Raw genomic sequence first — 23838 nt, 5'->3', positions numbered from 1 at the left:
GATCTCATCGAATGGCGGAGCAGGCACGAAGGGCCGAATGGCCTACTCCTGCTCCTATCTTCTATGTATCTATGTATCTATGTTGTGACATCGGGAGCTGAGTGGTCTTTACGGAACCCAAACTGTGCATCCATGAGCAGGTTATTGGTGAGTAAGTGCCGCACCTGGTCATTTTTCCACATTGTCGGATAAATGCCAGTTTTGTAGCTGCACTCGAACAGCTTGGCTTGAGGCACGGCTAGTTCTGGAGCACACGTCTTCAGCACGAAAGCTGGAATGTTGTTGGGGCCCACAGCCTTTGCTGTATCCAGCGCACTCAGCCGTTTCTGGATATCACGTGGAGTAAATCGAATTGGCTGAGGACTGTGGATGCTGAGTCATTGAGTATATTCAAGGCTGAGATAGATAGCTTTTTGGACTCTAGGGGAATCTCGGAGTATGGAATTCGGGCGGAAAAGTGGCATTGATGTCGATGATCAACCATGATCTTAGGGAGTCGCGTGAAGGGCCTAATATCCACTCCTGCTGTTATTTCTTATGTTCTTATAATCTGTTACACCTCTAACATTTTTATCCCATTTTGATGAAAGGTCATCGACCAGAAACGTTAACTTTTTATCATTAGCCACGGATGTTGCCTGACCTGCTGAGTATTTCCAACATTTTCAGCTTTTTATTTCAGATTTCCAGAATCCACAATATTTAGCTTTCCAGCAAGTGTGAGCGAACCTGCAGGTCTAGGTTGCACGGTGCATGTTAACAGGACTGCATTATCAGTAACGGCAATAGTGCACCCCCTGCTGGTCTTATGCGCATGGTGCACGTTAGCCGGTCCGCAGTATATGCAATGGCAGCGTGCGCCTCCTGCTGGTCGAACGTGCACGGTGCATGTTAGCAGTTCTGCAGTATAAGGAACGGCAAGAGTGCGCCTCCTGCTGGTCTAAAGTGCACGGTGCATGTTAACAGGACTGCATGATAAGTAAGAGTGAGTGTGCGCCATCTGCTGGTCTAATGCACACGGTGCACGTAAGTCGTTCTGCAGTATAAGTAACAGCGAGTATGCGCCCACTGCTGGACTAAGGATCACGCTTCATGTTAGCAGGTCTGCAGTATAAGTAATGGCAAGAGTGCGCCTCCTGTTGGCCTAAGGTGCACTGTGCATGTTATCAGGCCTGAAGTATAAGTAACGGCATGAGTGCGCCTCCTGCTGATCTAAGGTACACGGGGCATGTTAGCAGATCTGCAGTATTGGTAATGGAGAGTGTGCGCTTCCTGCTGGTTTAATGCACAAGGTGCATGTTAACAGGTCTGCAGTATAGGTAACGGAGAGTGTGCGCTTCCTGCTGGTTTAATGCACAAGGTGCATGTTAACAGGTCTGCAGTATAGGTAACGGAGAGTGTGCGCTGCCTGCTGGTCTAATGCGCAACGTTCATGTTAACAGGTCTGCCGTATAAGTAACGGCGAATGTGCGCCCCCTGCATGTCTAAGGTGCACAGTGCATGTTAGCCAGTCTGCTGTATAAGTAATAGCAAGTTTGTGACCCCTGCTGGTTTAATATACATGGTGCACGTTAGCCTCTGCGTGTTCAATGCAGAAAGTGCGATGCCATCAACCGTTAACGTGCTTGTGTTTGATATTTATTTATTTATTTTTTAATAAAATGTTTATGAAGACATTAAGTTGCTGACACTCAAATAATTCAAGTCAGAGGGAAAAAATGAGCAATTCTTAAAGCAGATAATTTATTCTATGGGTGGAACGAATGTCTAACGGGGTTACCGAGTGATGGTGAAAACATTATTAACTTTTCTGCCATTCTGCAGAATTGTTATGAACTTTGAGGTTTTTCTCAATTTAAAGACTGTATTTTAAAGGGTTTGGTAAAAATGCTCAGTGTTTATGACACCGGAGTTCTGTGTGAGGAGCTGGTGAGTTTAACAGGGTCAGCATTGAATGCTGGAAGTTCTCTGACAGTCTCTGTCTCTCTGAATGGTGCGGGTGGTGTGGGCGGGGCAGGGTTGATTGACGGCTGAAGGCTGTTTCTGATTCATTAAATGTAGAATGTGCCTTCCAAATGTTTTTTGATTGACAGCTGCAAACGACTTCTTTGTCTCAGGTCACATTAAGTGAATCATTCTTTGATCATTCCGTGTCTGCTTTAAAGCGGTTTGCTGTCAGTCACGGAACATTCTGAATCTGCTTGACACGGGTATACTGTCATTCTCGCATTCTCTGTCTTCTTAAAATGGGTTAGCTCTCAGTCCCGCATCACTCCGTGCCTGTTGAATATTGGTGTGCTGTGAGTCACAGAACACAACCATATAATAAAGAGGAGCAGGAGTAGGCGATACGCTCCATGCAGCCTGCACCGACATTCAGTAAGATCATGGCTGAACTTATACATCAATGCCACTTTCCGTCCTATCCCCCTATCCCATGCTTCCCTTAGTGCCCTAAGATCTATCGATGTCAGTCTTGAATATAATCATTGACTGAACATCCTCAGCCCTCTGGGTTAGAGAATTCTAATGATTCAAATCCCTCCGGGTGAAGAAATTTCTCCCCATCTCAGTCCCAAATGGCCGACCCCTTATCCTGAGACTCTGCCCCCTAGTTCTTGACTCCCCAATCAGGGCAAACAGCCGCTCAGCATCTACGCTGTAAAGCCCTTTAATAATTATACACATTTCAATGAGATCATCTCTCATTCTTCTAAACTCCAGTAAAAATAGGCCCATTCTACTCAATTTCTCCTCATCTGGCAGCCCTCCCTTCCCAGAAATCAATCTAGTGAACATTCATTCCACCGCCTCCAAGACAACTATATCCTTCCTTCGGTATGGTTAACAAAAAGTGTACATAGTACTCCAGATGTGTTCTCAACAAAGCCCTAAATAATTGCAGCACGGCATCCTTACTCTCATACTGCCACACTTTTGTTCTAAAGGCTAAAATCCCATTTACGTTCCTAATTGCTTGCTGTAGCTGAATGTTACCGTCCTGTGATTCGTGTAGAAGGACATCCAAATGCCTCTGAATCTGAAAACTCACTACTTTCTCACCATTAAAAAATATCTTCTGTGTTTCCATTCTTCCTGGCAAAGTAGATAATTTCACACTTCCCCACATTATACTTCATCTGACAACTTCTTGCTCACTCACTTAACCAGTCTATATTCCTTTGCAGCCTATTGCGTTCTCCTCACAGCATCCTTGCCCACCTGACTTTGTACCACCAGCAAACTTGGATATATTACACACGGCCCCTCATCTACTTCATTGATATAGATTGTAAATGGCTGAGGGTCAAGCACTCCACAAGTTACAACCTGCCATTCCGAAAATCACCCATTTATTCCTGCTCTCTGCATTCTGTCCGTTAACCAATCCTCAATCCACGCTACTATATTACCCCGCAATCCAATGAGCACTCATCTTCTGTAGCAACCTATAGTGTGGCACCTTATTGAACGCCTTCTGAAAATCCAAATACACTACATCCACTGGTTCCCCCTTGTCTACCCTGATGGTTACACCCTCAAAAAATTCTGATTCCTTTGTGAAACACGATTCCTCTTTCACAAAACATTGTTGTCTCCATCTAATATTTTCTGATTTTCCAAGTGCCCTCCTACCACGTCCTTAATAATGGATTCCAGCATTTTCCCTACTAATGATGTCAGGCTAACTGGCCAAATGGGGAGAAAGCAGGCACAGGGTACTTAAATTGGATGATCAGCCTTGATCTCATTGAATGACGGAGCAGGATCGAGGGGCCGAATGACCTACTCCTGCTCCTAACTTCTACGCTTCTATGATTCTATGTTCTCTTTTTCTCTCTCCCTCCTTTCCTGAACAGCGGGGTCACATTTGCTACCTTCCAGTCCACGGGGACCGTTCCAGAATCTAGTGGATTCATGAGGATCAAACCCAATGCACGCACTCTCTGCAGCCACCTGTTATAAAACCAAAGGATGTAGGCCATCAAGTCCCGGGTTTTTGTCTGCTTTCTGTCCCATTAATTTCTCCAGGACCTTTGCTTCTCTAATATTAATTACTTTAAGATCCTCGATCTAATTAGACACTTGATTCCACGTAACTTGAGGTTTGTTCTTTGTGTCTTCTACTGCAATGACAGATACACTACGTTAGATCCACGTCATGCCATTTCCTTATTCCACATTATAATTTATCCTGTCTCTGCCTCTAATGGACCCACCTTTAATTTCACTAATCTCTTCCTTTTTACACGCTTAAAGCTCTTCCAATCTCTTTTTAAATTTCTTGCTAATTTACTCTGATTCTATTTTCTCCCTCTTTATCAATCGCTAGGTCATCTTTTGCTGATTTTCAAAACATTCCCAATCCTCAGGCTTACTATTATTTTTGTAACATTGTAAGCCTCTTTTTTTAATCTAATACTATCACGAACTTCTCCAGTTAGCCATGATTGTACCACTTTTCCAGTGTTGTTTTTATTCCTCAAGGGAATGTATATTCGTTGAGAATTCTGAATTATTTCTTTAAATGATTGCCATTGCTTATATACCGTTATATATTGTAATCTAATTTCACAACCTACCTTAGCCAGCTCGCCGCATATAACTCTGTAATTCACTTTATTTAAATTTAAGCCCCTAGTTTCTGACTTAACGGCATCATTCTCAAACGTAATATGAAATTCTATCATATTATGACCAATCTTCTCCAGAGGATCCTTTATGATAAGGTTACTAATTAACTCTGTCTTATTGCACAACACAAGATCTAAATTAACCTGTTCCCTAGTTCTTTCCTCGAAATATTGTTGTAGAAAACTGTCGCGAATGGAATGAACTCATCCGCTATGCTACTTCTGTCAATTTTCTTTGTCCAGTCTACATGAACAGTAATGTCTCCTACGATTATTGCCTTACCCTTGTTCCATGCTCCTCTAATTGCCTGATGTAAAATCTGTCCAACATCATGATCACTGTTAGGGGGGCTTTAAACTACGCCCACCACTGCTTTCTACCATTTGTTATTCCTGAACTCCGCCCATACTGATTCTACATTCTGATTTGCTGGGATTTTCTCACAATTGCCTTTATCTCGCCCTTTATTCGCTGGCTACCCACCTCCTTTTCTATTTTGCCTAATGTTTCTAAAAGTCAAGTACCCTAGAATATTTTGCTCCCAACGTTGGTTACCCTAAAACCACGTCTCAGTAATGGCTACTATTTCAAAGCCAATTATTTCTATTTGTGCCATTAATTCATCTTTTGTGGAATTACTGTTTCGTGCGACATTAGTTGTAACTTTTTATTATTTTACCCTAATGTGGTCTTCGGCGGTACTGCCCTTGTACAGCTTTTAAACTCTCGGTCCCTTCCTGACAGAATCTGCTTGATTTTACCCCAATCGCTACTCTGTTCTACAGCCTTGACGTTTCTCTTTGGATTATAACCTTGCCCTTATCTGAGCCCACCCTCCCCCTTATTAGGGATTGTTCTTCTTAGAGCAGCGAGATCAAGAGTTGTTCAAAATCATGAAGGATTTGATAGACTAAATGAGGAGAAACTGTTTGCAGTGGTAGAAGTGTTGGTAACCAGAGGACACAGATTTAAGGTGATTGGCAAAAGAACCAGAGGCGACATGTGGGAATATATTTTTAAGCAGCGAGTTGTTATGATCTGTAATGGGTGGTGGAAGCAGATTCAATAGTAACTTTCAAAAGGGAAATGGATAAATACTTGAGGGAAAATGTACATGGCTATGGGGAAAGAGCAGGGGAGTATTACTAACTGGATAACTCCACCAAAGAGCTGTCACAGGCACGATGGTTCAAATGGCCTCCCTCTATGCTGTCTCACACTGTGATAATATGGTTGAACTTGACATGAAATTTAATCCCATCAATCCCAAATCACGTGGTTTTGCTGCACCATTTCTCCAGCGAACCCTGACCAAAATGACGACCCTCTCTCTCTCTCTCACTCTCTCGCTCTCTGTCTCTCTCTCTCTCTGTCTTTCTCTCTCTGTCTCTCTCTCTGCCTGTCTCTCTCTCTCTCTCTGTCTCCCTCTCTGTCTATGTCTCTCTGTCTCGCTGTCTCTCTCTCTCTCTCTCTGTCTCTCTATCTCTGTCTCTGTCTCTGTCTCGCTCTCTCTCTGTCTCTGTCTCTCTCTCTGTCTCTCTCTCCCGGTCTCTCTCTCTCTCTCTGTCTATCAATCTCTCTCTCTCTCTCTCTCTCTCTCTCTCTCTCTCTGTCTTTCTCTCCCTCTCTCTCTTTCTGTCTCTCTCTCTCTCTCTCACACTCTCTCACTCTCTCTCTGTCTCCCTCTGTCTCTGTCTCTCTCTCTCTTTCTCTCCCTGTCTCTGTCTCTCTCTTTCTCTCTCTCTGTCTGTCTCTCTCTCTGTCTCTCTCTCTGTCTCTCTATCTCTCTGTCTGTCTCTCTATCTCTCTCTCTCTCTCCCTCTTTCACTCTCTCTCTCGCTCTCTCTCTCTCTCTCTCTCGCTCTCTCTCACTCTCTCCGTCTTTCCCGCCCTCTCTCTCTCTGTCTCTCTGTCCTAAAGTCCAGCAGCAAACAGCACACAGCACGGGTAAAGTTGTCCATTCATATGGTTATGTTAAATTTATATAGAACCATTGTTGGACGGCACTTAGGATACTGCGCACAGTTCTGGTCTCCATTTTACAAAAAAATATAGAGAACTGGCGAAGGTGCAAAGAAGATTGAGAAGGATGATACCAGAACTGAGAGGGTATATATATCAGGAAAGTCTGAACAGGCTGGCGTTCTTTTCTATGGAAACAGGAGGCTGAGAGGTGACCTTCAAAATTCTTTTAAATTATGAAAGGTTTTGATATTTCAAATAAATGAACAGATCCGCTTCGAACAGGGTTCAACCATCGCGCCTAATTCACATTGAACTTCAACCAATCAGTTACCGCAGCTGAAAACTCACCTCTTTGAAACAGGCACAGACACAGAATGATCATAGAATCATAGAATCATAGAATGGTTACAGCACAGAATGACCATTCGGTCCATCATGCACGTGCTGGCTCTCTGCACGAGCACTTTAGCTAGTCCCACCCGCACACATGCCCGTGCCCCGTAGCTCTGCAATTTTTGCTCATTCAGGTACTTATCCAAGTCCCTTTTGAAGGCCATGATTGAATCTGCCTCCGCCACCCTTTCCAGTTACTAACCACTCACTGCGTAAAAAAGTTTTTCCACATGTCGCCTTTGGTTCTTCGGCAAATCACATTAAATCTGTGCTCTCCAGCTCTCGACCCTTCTGACATAAGAACATAAGAAATAGGAGCAGAACTCGGCCATTTGGACCTTCGAGCCATTATCTGCTCTGACTAGACCGCTCATGATTTTGAAATGGCCCGGGACTGACATGATCTGTACAAACAGCACATCCCATTTAAACAGACACAGAATGATCCGGGACTGACAGCACATCCCTTTTAAACAGACACTAAATGACCCGGGACTGACAGCATGTCCCTTTTAAACAGACACAAAATGATCAGGGACTGACAGCACATCCCTTTTAAACAGACACAGAATGATCCGGGACTGACAGCATGTCCCTTTTAAACAGACATAGAATGATCCAGGACTGACGGTACATCCCTTTTAAACCGACACAGAATGATCCGGGGCTGACAGCACATCCCTTTCAAACAGACACAGAATGATCCAGGACTGAAAGTAGATCCCTTTTAAGCAGACACAGAATGATCCGGGACTGACAGTTGATCCCTTTTTAACAGACGTAGAATGATCCGGGATTGACAGCACATCCATTTTAAACAGACACAGAATGATCCGGGACTGGCAGTTGACCCCTTTTAAACAGACGTAGAATGATCCGGGACTGACAGCACATCCCTTTTAGACAGACATAGAATGATCCGGGATTGACAGCACATCCCTTTTAAACAGACACAGAATGATCCGGGATTGACAGCACATCCCTTTTAAACAGACACAGAATGATCCGGGATTGACAGCACATTCCTTTTAAACAGACATAGAATGATCCGGGATTGACAGCACATCCCTTTTAAACAGACACAGAATGATCCGGGACTGACAGCACATCCCTTTTAAACAGACACAGAATGATCCGGGATTGACAGTTGCTCCCTTTTAAACACACACAGAATGAATCACTTTCTTACTGGGACAAACAATTCTTTTGCATCATTCAGTCCAAAAAAGCTGTTGGTTAGGAACATCCTGAATTGCTGAACGACAGGCAGCCTTCAGTTGTCTGTAAAGAAGCAGACTGTCTAACATGCACCGTGCAAATTCACCCACCAGGGCGCACACTCGCCTTTACTTACACTGCAGACTTGCTTACATGCACCGTGCATGTTAACCCACCAGGTGGCAACATTCGCCATCATTTTTAAAGTATACTTATATTAATAGCAATTTATGTTAAACAAGTCTATTATTTTCCCCTAATACCCTGGTCTAGCAAAAGTCTATCGATCTCAGATATACAATCATTAAATGATCCAGCAACAACTGCCTTTTGTGGGAGGGAGTTCCACACTTCGACCTTTCTTTGTATGAAGAAATGGTTCCTAATTTCTCTCTTGAACAGCCTAGTTCCTATTATAATGTAATGTCCCCATGACCTAGACTCTACCTCCCCCCCCGCCCCCCACACCTGCCCCCACTCCCACCCACCATCCCTTGCCCCAGCGGAAAACGTTTCCCTCTGTCTACCCTATCAATTACCTTCAATACCCTAAAAATCAGAATCTGCCCACACGGCAGACTGGTAAGACAGGTAAACGCCCAAAGGATCCAAGGAAAGTGACAAGTTGGAAGCAAAGGGTAGTGGTCGATGGGTGTTTTTGTGACTGGAAGGCTGTTCAGTGGGATTCGGGAGGGTTCAGCACTCGGTCCCGTGCTTTTTGTGTTATATATCACTGATTTAGACTCAATGTAGGATTAAGAAGTTTGCAGATGTTATATAAACATTGTCCATGTGGTTGTTAGTGAGAAAGAAATCTCCAGACTGCAGGACGTTATCAATGAATTGGTCAGGTGGGCAGAAAAGTGGCAAATGCAATATAATTCGTGGAAGTGAGAGGTAATGCATTAGGAGAGGGCTAACAGGGCAAAGGAAAACACAATAAATGGTAGGATATAGAGAAGCGTAAAAAACAGAGGGACATTGGAGTGCATGTCCACAGGTCCATGAAGGTAGCAGTGCAGGTAGATAAGGTGGTCATTATTTCCGATTTTTAAAAAAAAAATCATTAATGGGATGTGGGCGTCGCTGGCTAGGCCTGCATTTAGTGCCCATTCCTAATTGCCCTTGAGAAGATGATGGTGATCCGCCTTCTTGAATCGCTGCAGTCCATATGGTGTATGTACACCCACAATGCTGTTAGGAAGGGAGTTCCAGGATTTTGGCCCAGCGACAGTGAAGGAACGGCGATACAGTTCCAAGTCAGGATGGTGTGTGGCTTGGAGGGGCACTTGTAGGTGGTGACGTTCCCATGCGTCTGCTACCCTTGTCCTTCTAAGTGGTAGAGGTCGCGCTTTGGAAGGTGCTGTTGAAGTAGCTTTGCCGAGTTGCTGCAGTGCATCTTGTAGATGGTACACACTGAAGCCACAGTGTGCCGGTGGTGGAGGCAGTGAATGTTGAACGTGGTGGATGGAGTGCCAATCAAGCGGGCTGATTTTTCCTGAATGGTGTCGAGCTTCTTGTGTGCTGTTGGAGCTGCACTCATCCAGGCAAGTGGAGAGTATCCCATCACACTCCTGACTTGTGCCTTGTCGATGGTGCAAAGGCTTTGGGGAGTCAGGAGGTGAGACACTCGCCGCAGAATTCCCAGCCTCTGGCTTGCTCTTGTAGCCACGGTATTTATATGGCTGGTCCAGTTCAGTTTCTGATCAATGGTAACATCCAGGATGTTGATAATTGGGGATTCAGCGATGGTAATGCCATTGAATGTCAAGGGGAGATGGTTAGAGGCTCGCTTGTTGGACATGGTTAGTGCCTGGCACTTGTGTGGTGCGAATGTTACTTGCCACTTGTCAGCCCAAGTCTGAATGTTGTCCAGGTCTTGCTGCATATGGACACGGACTGCATCAGTATCTGATGAGTCTCGAATGGTGCTGAACAGTGTGCAATCATAAGCGAACATCCCCGCTTCTGACCTTATGATTGCCTGCTGAATATTTCCAGCATCTTCTATTTTTATTATTGGTTAAAATGTCCTCGGAAATATTTTCCTTTATTAGGCGGCAGGCGGTTAAGAAGGCAAATGGTATGTTGGCTTTCATAGCGAGAGGGTTTGAGTACAGGAACAAGGATGTCTTGCTGCAGTTGTACATTGCCTTTGTGAGACCACATCTTGAGTATTGTGTGCAGTTTTGGTCGCCTTATCTGAGGAAGGATGTTCTTGTCATGGAAGGACTTCTGCAAAGATTCACCAGGCAGATAGCTGGGATGGCAGGAATGATGTATGAGGAGAGATTAGGTCGATTGGGTTATACTCACTGCAGTTTAGAGGAATGAGAGGGGTTCTCATTGAAGCTTATAAAATTCTGACAGGACTGGACAGACTAGATGCAGGAAGAATGTTACCGATGGTCGGGCAGTCCAGAACCAGGGGTCAAAGTCTAAGGATAAGGGGTAAGCCATTTAGGACTGAAATGAGGAGGAATTTCTTCACCCAGCAAGTGGCGAACCTATAGAATTCTCTACCACAGAAGGCAGTTGAGGCCAATTCATTAAATATATTCAAGAAGGAGTTGGATATATTTCTTAAGGCTAAAGGGATCAACGGTTATGGGGAGAATTCAGGGACCGGGTACTGAATTTGGATGATCAGCCATGGTCCCATTGAATGGCAGAGCAGGCTCGAGGGGCCGAACGACCTACTCCTGCTCCTATCTTCTATCTTTCTATGTTTCTATTAGCCAAGGCATAGAATTCAACAACAGGGTGGTTATGCTTGAACAGTATAAAACACTTGTTAGGCCACAGCTAGAGTACTGCGGACAGCTTTGGTCCCCACAGTACAGGAAAGATGTGATTGCACTCGAGAGGGTACAGAGGAGATTTACTAGGATGTTGCCAGGACTGGAAAATTTTAGCTATAAGTAAAGATTGGATAGGGTTGGGTTGTTATCTTTGGAGCAGAGGAGGTGGAGTGGAGACATAATTGAGGTGCATAAAATTCTGAGGGGCCAAGGTACAGTGGATAGGAAGGACCTATTTCCTTTAGCAGAAATGTCAATGATCTGGGGTGTAGATTTAAATTAACTGGTAAAATGATTAAAGAGGAGTTGACAAGAACCATTTTCACACAGAGAGTGGAGCGGTACTGGAAGTCACTACCGATCACATTAATAGAAAGCACTATGGATATGTACTTGAAGTGCTGCAACCTACAGGGCTACGGACCCAGAGCTGGAAATTGGGATAAGGCAAAATATCTCTTTTTCGTCCGGCAAAGACACGATGGGCCGAATGGCCTCCTTCTCTGGCGTAAATTTCTGTATTTCTATGATCTCTGCCCTTAATCTTCAATATTCCAGGGAATACAAGCCTAGATTATGTGATCTCTGCTCATAGCCTAACCCTTGGAGCCCTGGTAACACACTCGTGAATCTGCACCACACTCCCTCCAAGGTCAATATATCCATTCTAAGGTGCAGTGCGCAGAACTGTACACAGTGGCCGAACCAGGCCTCTGCACAGCTGTCACACAACTTCCTTCCATTTATATTGTGCAGGGCAGTTGTCTAATAGTTTGCACAGGTCATTTCACTGTTGAAAGGGTGCATTTGTGCAGCTGCGATGGCCGAGTGGTTAAGGTGTTGGGCTTGAAATCCAATGAGGATGCCTCATGCAGGTTACGAACCCTGCTCGTAGCGATTCTACTGCAAATTCTTTATTTTATCGGTTCACTGTGGAGATCACTGATCAGGATTCCCTCCACTGCACGTTATTACACTGAATAACCCAAAGCTGTTGTTCCAATTGGAAGCACTAATTTGTCATCAATTAGAAATTGTGGATTTGTTTGAAACAATTTGCAAAGATCAGTGAGAAATTTACGCATAAGACAACACGTAAAAATTCCATTTAATAAAGAACCCTGCAATGTTTGGAAGGAAAAGAGTGGAAACGCGGTTTGGTTTTCTAAAATTGAACACGAATTAAAAAGTGTGTAAAACGACCGCAGCAAGACTCGAACCTGCAATTTTCTGCTAGCATCAGAATTTACACCAAAGTCAAACACCTTATCCATTAGGCCACGCAGCAACATAAATATGTGTTAAACAAATCCTAATAATGAGTGATTAAACTCCGTCACTGTGTTCATTTCAATAACAACAAAGAATGCTGGAAACACTCAGCAGGTCAGGCAGCATCGAGTGAGGGCGAAACAGAGTATACCTTTCAGGTCGAACCCTTCGTCAGAACTGGAAAACGTTAGGGAAGAGGGATTTTTAAGCAGGGGTGGGTGGAGGCGAGGTAAGAACAAACGGAATGTCTGTGATAGAATGGAAGGCAGGAGAGATTGACTGACAAAAGGGATGATGGTGCAAGGCTAAAGGAGAGGTAATAGGACAAGTTAACGAATAAAGGATGGCGCAAGATGAGGTGTGAATGATTATTGCAGAAACATTAACAACTGTCATGTGAGGAAACATGGGAGCAAATTAAAAAAATTAAAGAAATACAGGGGCCAATTTATAGCCTGAAATTGTTGAACTCGGTGTTTAAGTCCAGAAGGCTGTAAAGTGCCTAATAGAAAGATGAGGTGCTGTTCCTCGAGCTTACGTAGAGCTTCATTGGAACAGTGTAACAGGCCAAGGAAGGAGAGATCAGAGAGGGAGTGGAGCAGCTAATTATAGTGACAGGCGACCGGAAGCTCGGGGTCACACTTGTCGACTGTTCTGCAAAGCGGTCACCCACTCTGCATTTGGTGTCACAATGTAGATTCAGCGAATACAGTAACTAAATTGTAAGAAGTACATGTAATCGTTGATTCACCTGGAAGGAGTGTTTGGTGCCCTGGGCGATGGGAAGGAAGGAGGTAAAAGGGCAGGTGTTGCATCTCCTGCACTTGCATGGAATGGTGCCGGGCAAAGGAGAAGGGGTATTGGGGTGATAGAGGAGTGGACCAGGCTGTCATGGAGGGAGCAGTCCCTTCGAAATGCTGAAAGGGAGGAGGGGAAGATGCGTTTGGTGGTGGGATCATGCTGGAGGTGGTGGAAATGGCGCAGGATGATCTGTTGAATGTGGAGGCGGGTGGGGTGAAAGGTGAGTATCAAGGGGGGAATCCTATTATGTTTCTGGGAGTGAGCGGAAGGGGTGAGAGCAGTAGTGTGGGAAATGGAACAGACTCGGTCGAGTGTCATGTCAACCATGGTAGAGGGGGATCCTCAGTTGAGGAAAATGGAAGACATACCGGAAGCACTGGTTTGGAAGGTGGCATCATCAGAACAGATGCAACAGAGACAGAGAAACTGGGAGAATGGAATAGAATGGAATGGATAAATCCCCAGGGACTGATAATCTACATCCTAGTGTACTTAAGGAAGTGGCCCTAGAAATAATAGATGCATTGCCGATCATCTTCCAAAATTCGATAGACTCTGGAACAGTTCCCATGAATTGGAGGGTAGCTAATGTTACCCCACTATTCAAAAAAGGTGGTAGAGAGAAAACGGGGAATTATAGAGCAGTAAGCCTGACATCGGTAGTGGGGGAAATGCTATGTGGATCTGGTGTATTTGGACATTCAGAAGGCTTTTGAGAAGGTCCCGCACAAGACATTAGCGTGTAAAGTTAAGGCACATGGGATTGGGGGCAAGGTACTGACTTGGATAGATAACTGGTTGGCAGACAGGAAGCAAAGAGTTGGAATAAACGGGTCTTTTTCCGAGTGGCAGGCAGTGACTAGTGGGGTACCGCAGGGATCGGTGCTAGGACCCCAGTTATTCACAATTTATATTAATGATCTAGACGAGGGAACTAGATGTAATATCTCCAAGTTTGCAGATGACACAAAGCTGGGTGGGCATGTGTGCTGTGAGGAGGATGCCGAGAAACTCCAGTATGATTTGGACAGGTTGGGTGATTGGGAGGAAGCATGTCCGATGCAGTATAATGTGGATAAATGCGAGGTTGTCCACTTTGGTGGCAAAAACAAGAAGGCAGATTATTATCTGAACGTCAATAGATTGGGAGAAGGGGAAGTGCAACTAGACCTGGGTGTCCTTGTGCACCAGTCGCTGAAGATAAGCATGCAGGTGCAGCAGGTGGTTAAGAAGGCAAATGGTATGTTGGCCTTCGTAGCGAGAGGGTTCGAGTACAGGAACAAGGATGTCTTGCTGCATTTGTACAGGGCCTTGGTGAGACCACATCTTGAGCATTGTGTGCAGTTTTGATCACCTTAACTGAGGAAGGATGTTCCTGCCATGGAGTGAGAGGAGTGAAAATTCACCAGACTGATGCCTGGGATGGCAGGAATGACGTATGAGGAGAGTTTGGATCGATTGGTCTTATACTCGCTGGAGTTTAGAAGAATGAGAGGTGATCTCATTGATACTTATAAAATACTAACAGGACTAGACAGACTAGATGCAGTAAGGATGTTCCGGGGATTCCAGAACCAGGGTTCACAGTCTAAGGATAAGGGGTAAGCCATTTAGGACAGAGATGAGGAGGAATTACTTCACCCAGAGAGTGGTGAACCTGTGGAATTCTCTACCACAGAAGTCAGTGGAGGCCAATTCATTAAATATATTTAAGAAGGAGTTAGATATATTTCTTAAGGCTAAAGGGATCAAGTGATATGGGGTGAAGGCAGGGACAGGGTACTGAATTTGGATGATCAGCCATGATCTCATTGAATGGTGGAGAAGCCTCGAGGGGCCGAATGGCCTACTCCTGCTGCCATCTTCTATGTTTCTATGTTTCGTGGTGGGAGGAAGTGTGGTCCAGGTAGCTGTGGGAGTCAGTGGGCTTATAGTGGATGTTGGTCGATAGCCTATCCCCAGAAATGGAGACAGAAAAGTCGAGGAAGGGAAGGGGAAGAGTCGGAGATGGACCATGTGAAGATGAGGGAAGGGGGAAATTGGAAGCAAAGTGAAAGAAATTATCTAGTTCAGCGCGAGTGCAGGAAACAGCACCAATACTGTAATCGATGTACCGGAAAAAGAGGTGAGGAAGGGGACCTGAGTAGGACTTGAACAAAGAATGTTCCACATATCCTACGAAAAGGCAGGCATAGCTAGGGCCCATGCAGGTACCTATAGCAACACCTTTAATTTGGAGGAAGTGAGTGGAATCAAAGGAGAAGTTGTACAATGTGAGAACAAGTTCAGCCAGGTGGATGAGGGCGGTGGTGGATGGGGACTGGTGGGGCCTTTGTTCAAGGCAGAAGTGGAGCCGCTTAAGGCCGTCCTGGTGGTGGATGGAGGTGTAGAGGGAATGGACATCCAGAGTGAAAAGGAGACGTTTGGGGCCAGGAAACTGGAAACTGTTTAAATACGGAGGGTGTTGGAAGAGTTGCGCATGTAGGTGGGAAGGGACTGGACAAGTCGAGAAAAAATAGATTGAAGATAGGAAGAAATCAGTTCTGTGGAGCAAGAACAGGCTGCAACAATTGGTCAACCAGGGCAGTCCTGTTTGTGGATCTTGGGAAGTATGTAGAAGTGGGCAGTGCGGTGTTGAAGAACTGAGAGATTGGCGGCCTTGGGGGGAAGATCTCCAGAGGAGATGAGGTCAGTGACAGTCTTGGAAACAATTGCTTGATGTTCAGTAGTGGGGTCATGGTCCAGGGGGAGGTAGGAGGAGCTGGCAGAGAGTTGCCGTTCAGCCTCCGGATGGTAGAGGACGGTTCTCCAAACAACAACAGCACCACCTTTGTCAGCAGGTTTAATGACAATGTTAGGGTTGGGTCGGAGAGAACGGAGTGCTGCAAGTTCAGAGGGAGTTAGGTTGGCGTGGGTGAGGGGAGCAGGGAACTGGAGATGGCCGATGTTATTTCAGTCTCATTCTTTGCACTCCAAACCAACAGAGAGAGTAGACAATGGTAATGCAGTAGATGTAATTTATCTGGATTTTCAGAAGGCCTTCGATAATGTACCTCATAATAGACTGATGAACAAGGTCTGAGAATTCAGAGTCAGGGGAGAAGTAGTGGAATGGATTGCTGGCTGGCTTAAGGAGAGAAGGCAGAGAGTCTGAGTAACAGGTAGTTTATTCACAGTGGCAGAAGGTGGGTCGTGGTGTTCCACAAGTATCAGAGCTGGAGCCACTGCTGTTCGCAATTTGTATTAACGATTTAGACTTAGTAATCAGAAACACAATTTATAAATTTGCGGATGACACCAAATTGGGGGGAATAGTCAATACTGAGGAGGACTGCAACAAGTTAGAGGAGGACATCAATAAACTTGCAGAATGGGCATAGCATTGGCAAATGAATTTGAACACAAATAAGTGTGACGTATTTCATTATGTTAGGAAGAATAGGGAGGTCACTTATTTCTTGGCGGGTGCGAGTCTAGGTGGGGTAGAGGAACAAAGGGATCTCGGAGTACAAATACACAAATCACTGAAAGTTGTTACACAGGTTAGCAAGATCAAATATAAAGCCAACTAAGCACTACGGTTTATTTCTAGAGGGATAGAATTGAAAAGTAGGGAAATTATGCTAAACCAGTACCAAACCTTGGTTAGACCAAGGGTACAGAGAAGATTTACAAGGAAGATACCAGAAATGCGAAGGTTTACATATCAGGAAAGGATTAACAGGCTGGGTCCCTTTTCTCTTGAAAAAAGAAGGCTGAGAAGTGAGCTAATCGAGATCTTTAAAATTATGAAAGGTTTTTACAGAGTGAATATAGAGAGAATGTTTCCACTTGTGGGGAAGAGCATAACTAGAGGCCATCGATATAAGATAGTCAGCAAGAAATCCAATCGGGAATTCAGCAGAAACTTCATTACCCAGAGTGCTGAGAATGTGGAACTCGATACCACAGGGAGTGGTTGAAGCGAATATTATAGATCCAGTTAAGGGGAGGCTGGATAAGCACATGAGGGAGAAGTGAACAGAGGGTTATGCTGATAGATTTAGATGAGGAAAGACGGGAGGAGGCTCGAGTGGAGCATAAACGGCGGCATGGACTGGTTGGGCCGAACGGTCTGTTTCTGGCGGTATGTTAATAATGAGTGATTAAACCCCGGGATTGTATTTATTTCAGTTCCATTCTTTGCACTCCAAACCAATCATCGGCTGTGAACCGTTCACTGATTGAAATACGAGAAGTCCCAATGGATCTGGAATTGTTCATTTAATATTGGAAACGCTCCGCAGGTCATGACTCAGGATTTCCAGCTTTGCTTCAAAGCATTGCAGGTCCCGTGTGAGTTTCCATCCAAACTTTTCAACAAATAACAAAATCAAGAAACTAACCACTCTACCAAAAATGTTAATGACCCGTATGGGGATCGAACCCACGACCTTGGCGTGATTAGCATCACGCTTTAACCAACTGAGCTAACCGGCCAGCAGGCTTTGCTCATGTGTATAAGCTTATATTTTCCAGACTTTAGCTGAAAATTTCCTGTATTAATCATTCAGCACACAACCTGCAGTTGTCAATCATGCACTATCCTATCGGCAAATACTGTACATATGTCACTGTGTGCCACACATGATAACAGCCAACACAATTGCCAGGCAATGGCCAGCTCCAATAAGCGAAAGTCTAACCACCGCCCCTTCACATTCAACAGCATGACCATCACCGAATCCCCCACCACCATTACCAACAACAACTTGCATTTATAAAGCACCTTTAACGTAGTAAAACGTCCCAAGGCGCTGCACAGGAGTATTTTCAGACAAAACATTTGACACCAATCCACATAAGGAGAAATTAGGGCAGATGACCAAAAGCTTGGTCAAAGAGATAGGTTATAAGGAGCGTCTTAAAGGAGGAAAGAGTGGTGGACAGGTTTAGGCAGGGAATTCCAAAGCTTAGGGAAACAGAGGGCAGAATCAGAGGAGCGCAGATATCTCAGGGGGTTGTGGGGTTGAAGGAGAGATAGGGCGGGGTGATGCCATGGAGGGAACAGAAAAGCAAAATACTATTAAAATGGAGAGAGACTACAGAATGCTGCGGTTAAGAGGGATCTGGGTGTCCTCGTACATGAAACACAAAAAGTTAGCATGCAGTAATTAAGTAGGCAAATGGAATGTTGGCCTTTATTGCAAGGGGCATGGAGTATATAAGTCGGGAAGTCTTGCTACAACTGTACAGGTGAGGCCACGCCTAGAGTACTGCATACATTTTTGTTCTCCTTATTTAAGGAGGGATATACTTGCATTGGAAACAGTTCAGAGAAGGTTCTCTAGGTTGATTCCTGGAATGAAGGGATTGTCTTATGAGGAAAGGTTGAGCAGGTTGGGCCTATACTCATTGGGGGTTAGAAGAATGAGAGGTGATCTTATTGGAACATATAAGATTCTGAGGGGGCTTGACAGGGTAGATGCTGAGAGGCTGTTTTCCCTCATGGGGGAATCTAGAATCAGGTGGCATAGTTTCAGAATAAGGATTTGTCTATTTAAGACGCAGATGAGGAGGAATTTCTTCTCTCAGAGGGTTGTGAATCTTTGGAATTATCTACCCCAGAAAGCTGTGGAGCCTGAATCATTGATTATATTCAAGGCTGAGTAGACAGATTGTTGAACTATCGGAGAGTCAAGGGTTATGGGGGAACAGGCAGAAAAGTGGAGTTAAGGCCAAGATCAGATCAGCCATGATCTTATTGAATGGTGGAGCAGGCTCGAGGGGCCGAATGGCCTACTCCTGCTCCTATTTCTTATGTTCTTAAGTTCTTATAAGGGCAGCAGGTGCATGGGAACACTATCACCTCCAAGTTCCCTTCCAAGTTACACACCATCCCGATGTGAAAATATATCACCATAACTTCATCGTCGCTAGGTCAAAATCCTGGAAATCCCTCCCTAACAGTACTATTGGAGAACCTTCACCTCATTGACTGCAGCGGGTCAAGAGGGCTTCTCACTTCCACCTTCTCAAGGGCAATTAGGGATGGGCAATTAATGCTGGCCTTGCCAGCGATGCCCAAGTCCTAGGAATAAATTAAATTAAATTAAAATAGTCACGACTGTATGTGGCAGGATTGCAGAGCTTTGATCTGATCCGTTGGTTGTTGGATCGCTTAGCTCTGTCTACACATGCTGTTTCCATAGCTTAGCATGTGTGTAGTCCTGTGTTGTAGCTTCATGAGGTTGGCACCTCATTTTAGGTACGCCTGGTGCTGCTCCTGAAATGCTCTTCTACACTCCTCATATAAACCAGGGTTGGTCCCCTGTCTTGATGCTAATGGTAGTGTGAGGAATATGCCGGTCCATCAGGTTACAGATTGTGGTGGAATACAATTCCAAAACTGAGGCCCCCTCTGCCCTCTCGGGTGGACATAAACGATCCCATGGCACTATTGGAAGAAGAGCAGGGGGTGGGGAAGTTTACCCCGGTGTCCTGTAGCCAATATTTATCCTCAAATTACCATCACTAAAACAGGTTATCCTCGATTATCACATTGTGGGAGCTTGCTGTGCACAAATTGGCTGTTGCTGTTTTTCCTACATTACAACAGTGACTACAACTACATTCCCTGTAATGCGCTTTGAGACGTCCTCAGGTGAAAGGCGCTGTAGAAATCAGAGTCTTTCTTTTACAGCCTTCGAAGTCACAGAATCACAGAAACCCCACAGTGCAGATAGAGGCCATTTCGGCCCATCGAGCCTGTACCGACACATATCCCACCCGATCCCCATAACCCCTACACCAACACCTATCCCACCCTATCCCCGTAACCCCACGTATTTAATCCCCCTAACACTAAAGGTCAATTTACCATCGCCAATCAACCTAACCCGCACATCTTTGGACTGTGGGAGGAAACCGGAGCACTGACAACTGACAAAAACCAAAAATCAACATAAATTGAATTTAACAGCAAAAGCAGTTAAAGCAGGCTGGTTAGCTCAGATAGGTTAGAGCGTGGTGCTAATTAATGCCAAGGTCGCGGGTTCGATCCCCGTATGGGCCATTTAGTTTTTGATGGTGTCGGTAGTTCCTTAATTTTGCTATTTGCTGAAAAGTTTGGAGCTGTAATACTTTGAAGCAAAGCTACAAAACCTTAGTTCTGCCAAGAGCTCAAGGAACTGGAAGGTTGACCCTGTGTCTATCTGTCCACAGATGGCGCTGATCTATAAATTGCTGCTACTGGTCGCGTGGCCTAATGGATAAAGCGTCAGTCTTAGATATTAATTTTGAGGTTATCAGAATATTGCAGGTTCGAGTCCTGCCATGTTCTTTTTACACACTTTTTAATTCGTGTTCAGTTTGACAAAACCAAACCGTGTTCCCACTTAGTAGCTGAAGGGGATTCCATAGCAAACACTGCAGGGCTCTTTATTAATTAGTATTTTTGATGCTGCTTTGTGTGTGTATTGCTCACTAGTTCCCAACAAATCCACAATATCTAATTGAGGCCGATAAATTATTAGTGTTTCATTTGGAACTTTGGTTTAATCAGTGTAATAAAGTGCAGTGGAGGGAATTCTGATCAATTTCGGGGCCAGTGATCGCCACAGGGAGCCGATGAAATAAAATAAAGAATTTGCATCAAAGTCGCTGCGAGCAGGGCTCGAACCTCCGCGGGAAAACCCCATTGGATTTCGAGTCCAACGCCTTAACCACTCGGCCATCACAGCTGCACGCTAGCAGCGAGAAAATGCTTCCTACTGTGAGTGAGTCAGGAACTAGCTCAGAGAAGACAGGTCATAAATACTCACCGATAAATCCAGCAGGGAATTCAGGATTAACTTCTTTGCCCAGAGAGCGCTGAGGATGTGGAAGGAGCTCCCACGAGCAGTAGTTGAGGCGAATACTACAGATGCATTTAAGAGGAAGGGAGAAAGGAATAGAAGGATATGCTGATAGGATTTTTTAAATTCGTTTATGGGATGTGGGTGCGCTGGCAAGGCCAGCATTAAATGCCCATCCCTAATTGCCCCTTGAGAAGGTGGTGGTGAGCCGCCTTCTTGAACCGCTGCAGTCCGTGTGGTGAAGGTGCTCCCACAGTGCTGTTAGGGAGGGAGTTCCAGGATTTTGACCCAGCGACGATGAAGAATCGGCAATATACTTCTAAGTCAGAATGGTGTGTGACTTGGAGGGGAACTTGGAGGTGGGGGTTTTCCCATGCGCCTGCTGCGCTTGTCCCTCAAGGTGGAAGAGGTTGCGTGTTTGGCAGGTGCTGCTGAAGAAGCCTTGGTGAGTTGCTGCAGTGCATCTTGTAAATGGTACGCACTGCAGCCACGGTGCGCCGGTGGTGGAGAGAGTGAATGGTTAAGGTGGTGGATGGGGTGCCAATCAAGCGGGCTGCATTGTCCTGGATGGTGTCGAACTTCTTGAGTGTTGTTGGAGCTGCACTCATCCAGGCAAGTGGAGTGTATTCCATCACACTCCTTACCTGTGCCTTGTAGATGGTAGAAAGGCTTTGGGAAGTCAGGACGTGAGACACCCGATGCAGAATGCCTAGCCTCTGACCTTCTCTTGTTGTCACAGTATTTATGTTCAATGGTAACCCCCAGGATGTTGGTGGTCAGCTCCTTTGTTCATGTTGGAACAAGGTTTTAATGAAGTCGGGAGCCGAGTGCTCTTGGCAGAACCCAAACCGGGCATCAATTGGTCAGTTAGTGCCACCATACAGCACTGTGGATGACACCTTCCATCACTTTGCTGATTATTGAGAGTAGAGAGTAGACTGATGGGGCGGTAATTGGCTGGATTGGATTTGTCCTGCTTTTTGTGGACAGGACATACCTGGGCAGTCTTCCACATTGTTGGATAGATGCCAGTGTTGTAGCTGTACTAGAACAGCTTGGCTGGAGCACAAGTCTTCAGAATGATAGCCGGGGTGTTGTCAGGGCCCAGAGCCATTGCTGTATCCAGTGTGCTCAGCCTTTTCTTGATATCACGTGGAGTGAATCGATTTGGCTGAAGACTGGCTTCTGTGATGGTGGGGACCTCAGGTGGAGGCTGATATGGATCAGACCAGGTGGTCCGTCCAGCTTCATTTTTATTATTTTGTTTCATAGCGGTTTGTTACAACTGAGTGGCTTGCTAGGCCATTTCAGAGGGCAGTTAAGAATCAACCACTTTGCTATGGGACTGGAGTCACACAAAGGCCAGACCAGGTAAGGACGGCAGATTTCTTTCCCTGAAAGACATTAGTGAACCAGATGGGTTTTTAAGACAATCCGATAGTTTCATGGTTACCATTACTGATTCTAGTTTTATTTGGGGGGTGAGGAGAAATAGAGAAAAAGGAGGCTCGTGTGGAGACCAGCTCGTGCAAATGCACTGTTTCTGTGGGGCAGACTCTATAATATTATGTAACACCCGTTTTAATCAGACACAGAATGATCCGGGACTGACAGCACATCCCTTTTAAACAGACACAGCATGACCAGGGACTTACAGCACATCCCTTTTAAACAGACACAGAATGATGCGGGACTGACAGCACATCCCTTTTAAACAGACACAGAATGATCCGGGACTGACAGCACATCCCTTTTAAACAGACACAGAATGACCCGGGACTGACAGCACTTCCCTTTTAAACAGACACAGAGTGATCCTGGACTGACAGTACATCCCTTTTAAACAGACACAGAATAATCCGGGACTGACAGCACATCCATTTTAAACAGACACAGAATAATCCGGGACTGAAAGCATGTCCCTTTTAAACAGACACAGGATGATCCGGGACTGACAGCACATCCCCTTAAACAGACACAGAATTATCCGGACTGACAGAATGTCCCTTTTAAACAGACACAGAATAAACCGGGACTGACAGCATGTCCCTTTTAAACAGACACAGAATGATCCGGGACTGACAGCATGTCCCTTTTGAACAGACACAGAATGATCCGGGACTGAAAGTAGACCCCTTTTAAACAGTCATGGAATGCTGCCTGACCTGCAGAGTGTTTTCAGCATTTCATCTGTTTATATTTCAGATTTCCAGCATCAGCACTATTTTGCTTTTGTAATAGAATTTTACGTAATTGGCTCTGTGGCGCAATGGATAGTGCATTGGACTTCTACTTATATGACAGATTTAAGGCATTCAAAGGTTGTGGGTCAGGGTTCGGTGGTTCCTCCACTGTCGGTACATTTTGCAGTAAATCGGTAATTCAGAGAAGGGAAACTACCGCCCGACACTTTCCCTCTGAGTACTCTCAACCCCTGAGTCAGTTACACAGATACAGGAGGAGGCCATTCAGTCCCATGGCCGTTTTACATAGGAACAGGAGGAGACAATTCAGTCCCATGACCCTTTTACACAGTAAAAGGAGGAGGCCATTCAGCCCCTTTAGCCTGTTATACAGGAACAGCAGGAGGCCATTCAGCCCCTCGAGCCTGTTACACAGGGACAAGAGGAGGTCTTTAACGCCTCGAGCCTGTTGCATTGGACAGGAGGAAGCCATTCAGCGATACAAGATCTGTACAAGAACAGTAGAACTCCATTCAGCCCCTCGAACCTGTTACATAGGATGAAGAGGAGGCAAATCAGACCCATGATCCAGTTATAAAGGAACAGGAGGAGGCAATTCAGACCCACGAGTCTGTTTCACAGGAACAGCAGGAGGCCATTCAGCCCCTCAAACCTGCCACACATGAACAGGAGGAGGACATTCAGTCCCTCAAGCCTGCTACACTGGAACAGGAG

The 23838-nt window shown here is 45.2% G+C and overlaps 1 non-coding gene across 1 annotated transcript; it reads right to left on the bottom strand.

Annotated features, from left to right (window-relative positions):
- Nucleotides 1–20724: 20724 nt before the first annotated feature.
- On the bottom strand, nt 20725–20806 carry trnas-cga (transfer RNA serine (anticodon CGA)). Its single transcript has one exon. It is a non-coding gene; the product is annotated as a tRNA-Ser (tRNA).
- Nucleotides 20807–23838: the final 3032 nt, after the last annotated feature.

This window comes from Somniosus microcephalus, unplaced genomic scaffold (genome assembly GCF_052327205.1).
Source record: "Somniosus microcephalus isolate GS21.2 unplaced genomic scaffold, FLI_Smic_1.0 unresolved_chr8, whole genome shotgun sequence".
Classification (NCBI taxonomy): domain Eukaryota; kingdom Metazoa; phylum Chordata; class Chondrichthyes; order Squaliformes; family Somniosidae; genus Somniosus; species Somniosus microcephalus.
Note: the sequence above shows the minus strand (reverse complement) of the source record. Positions and strands in the feature narration are given on the sequence as shown.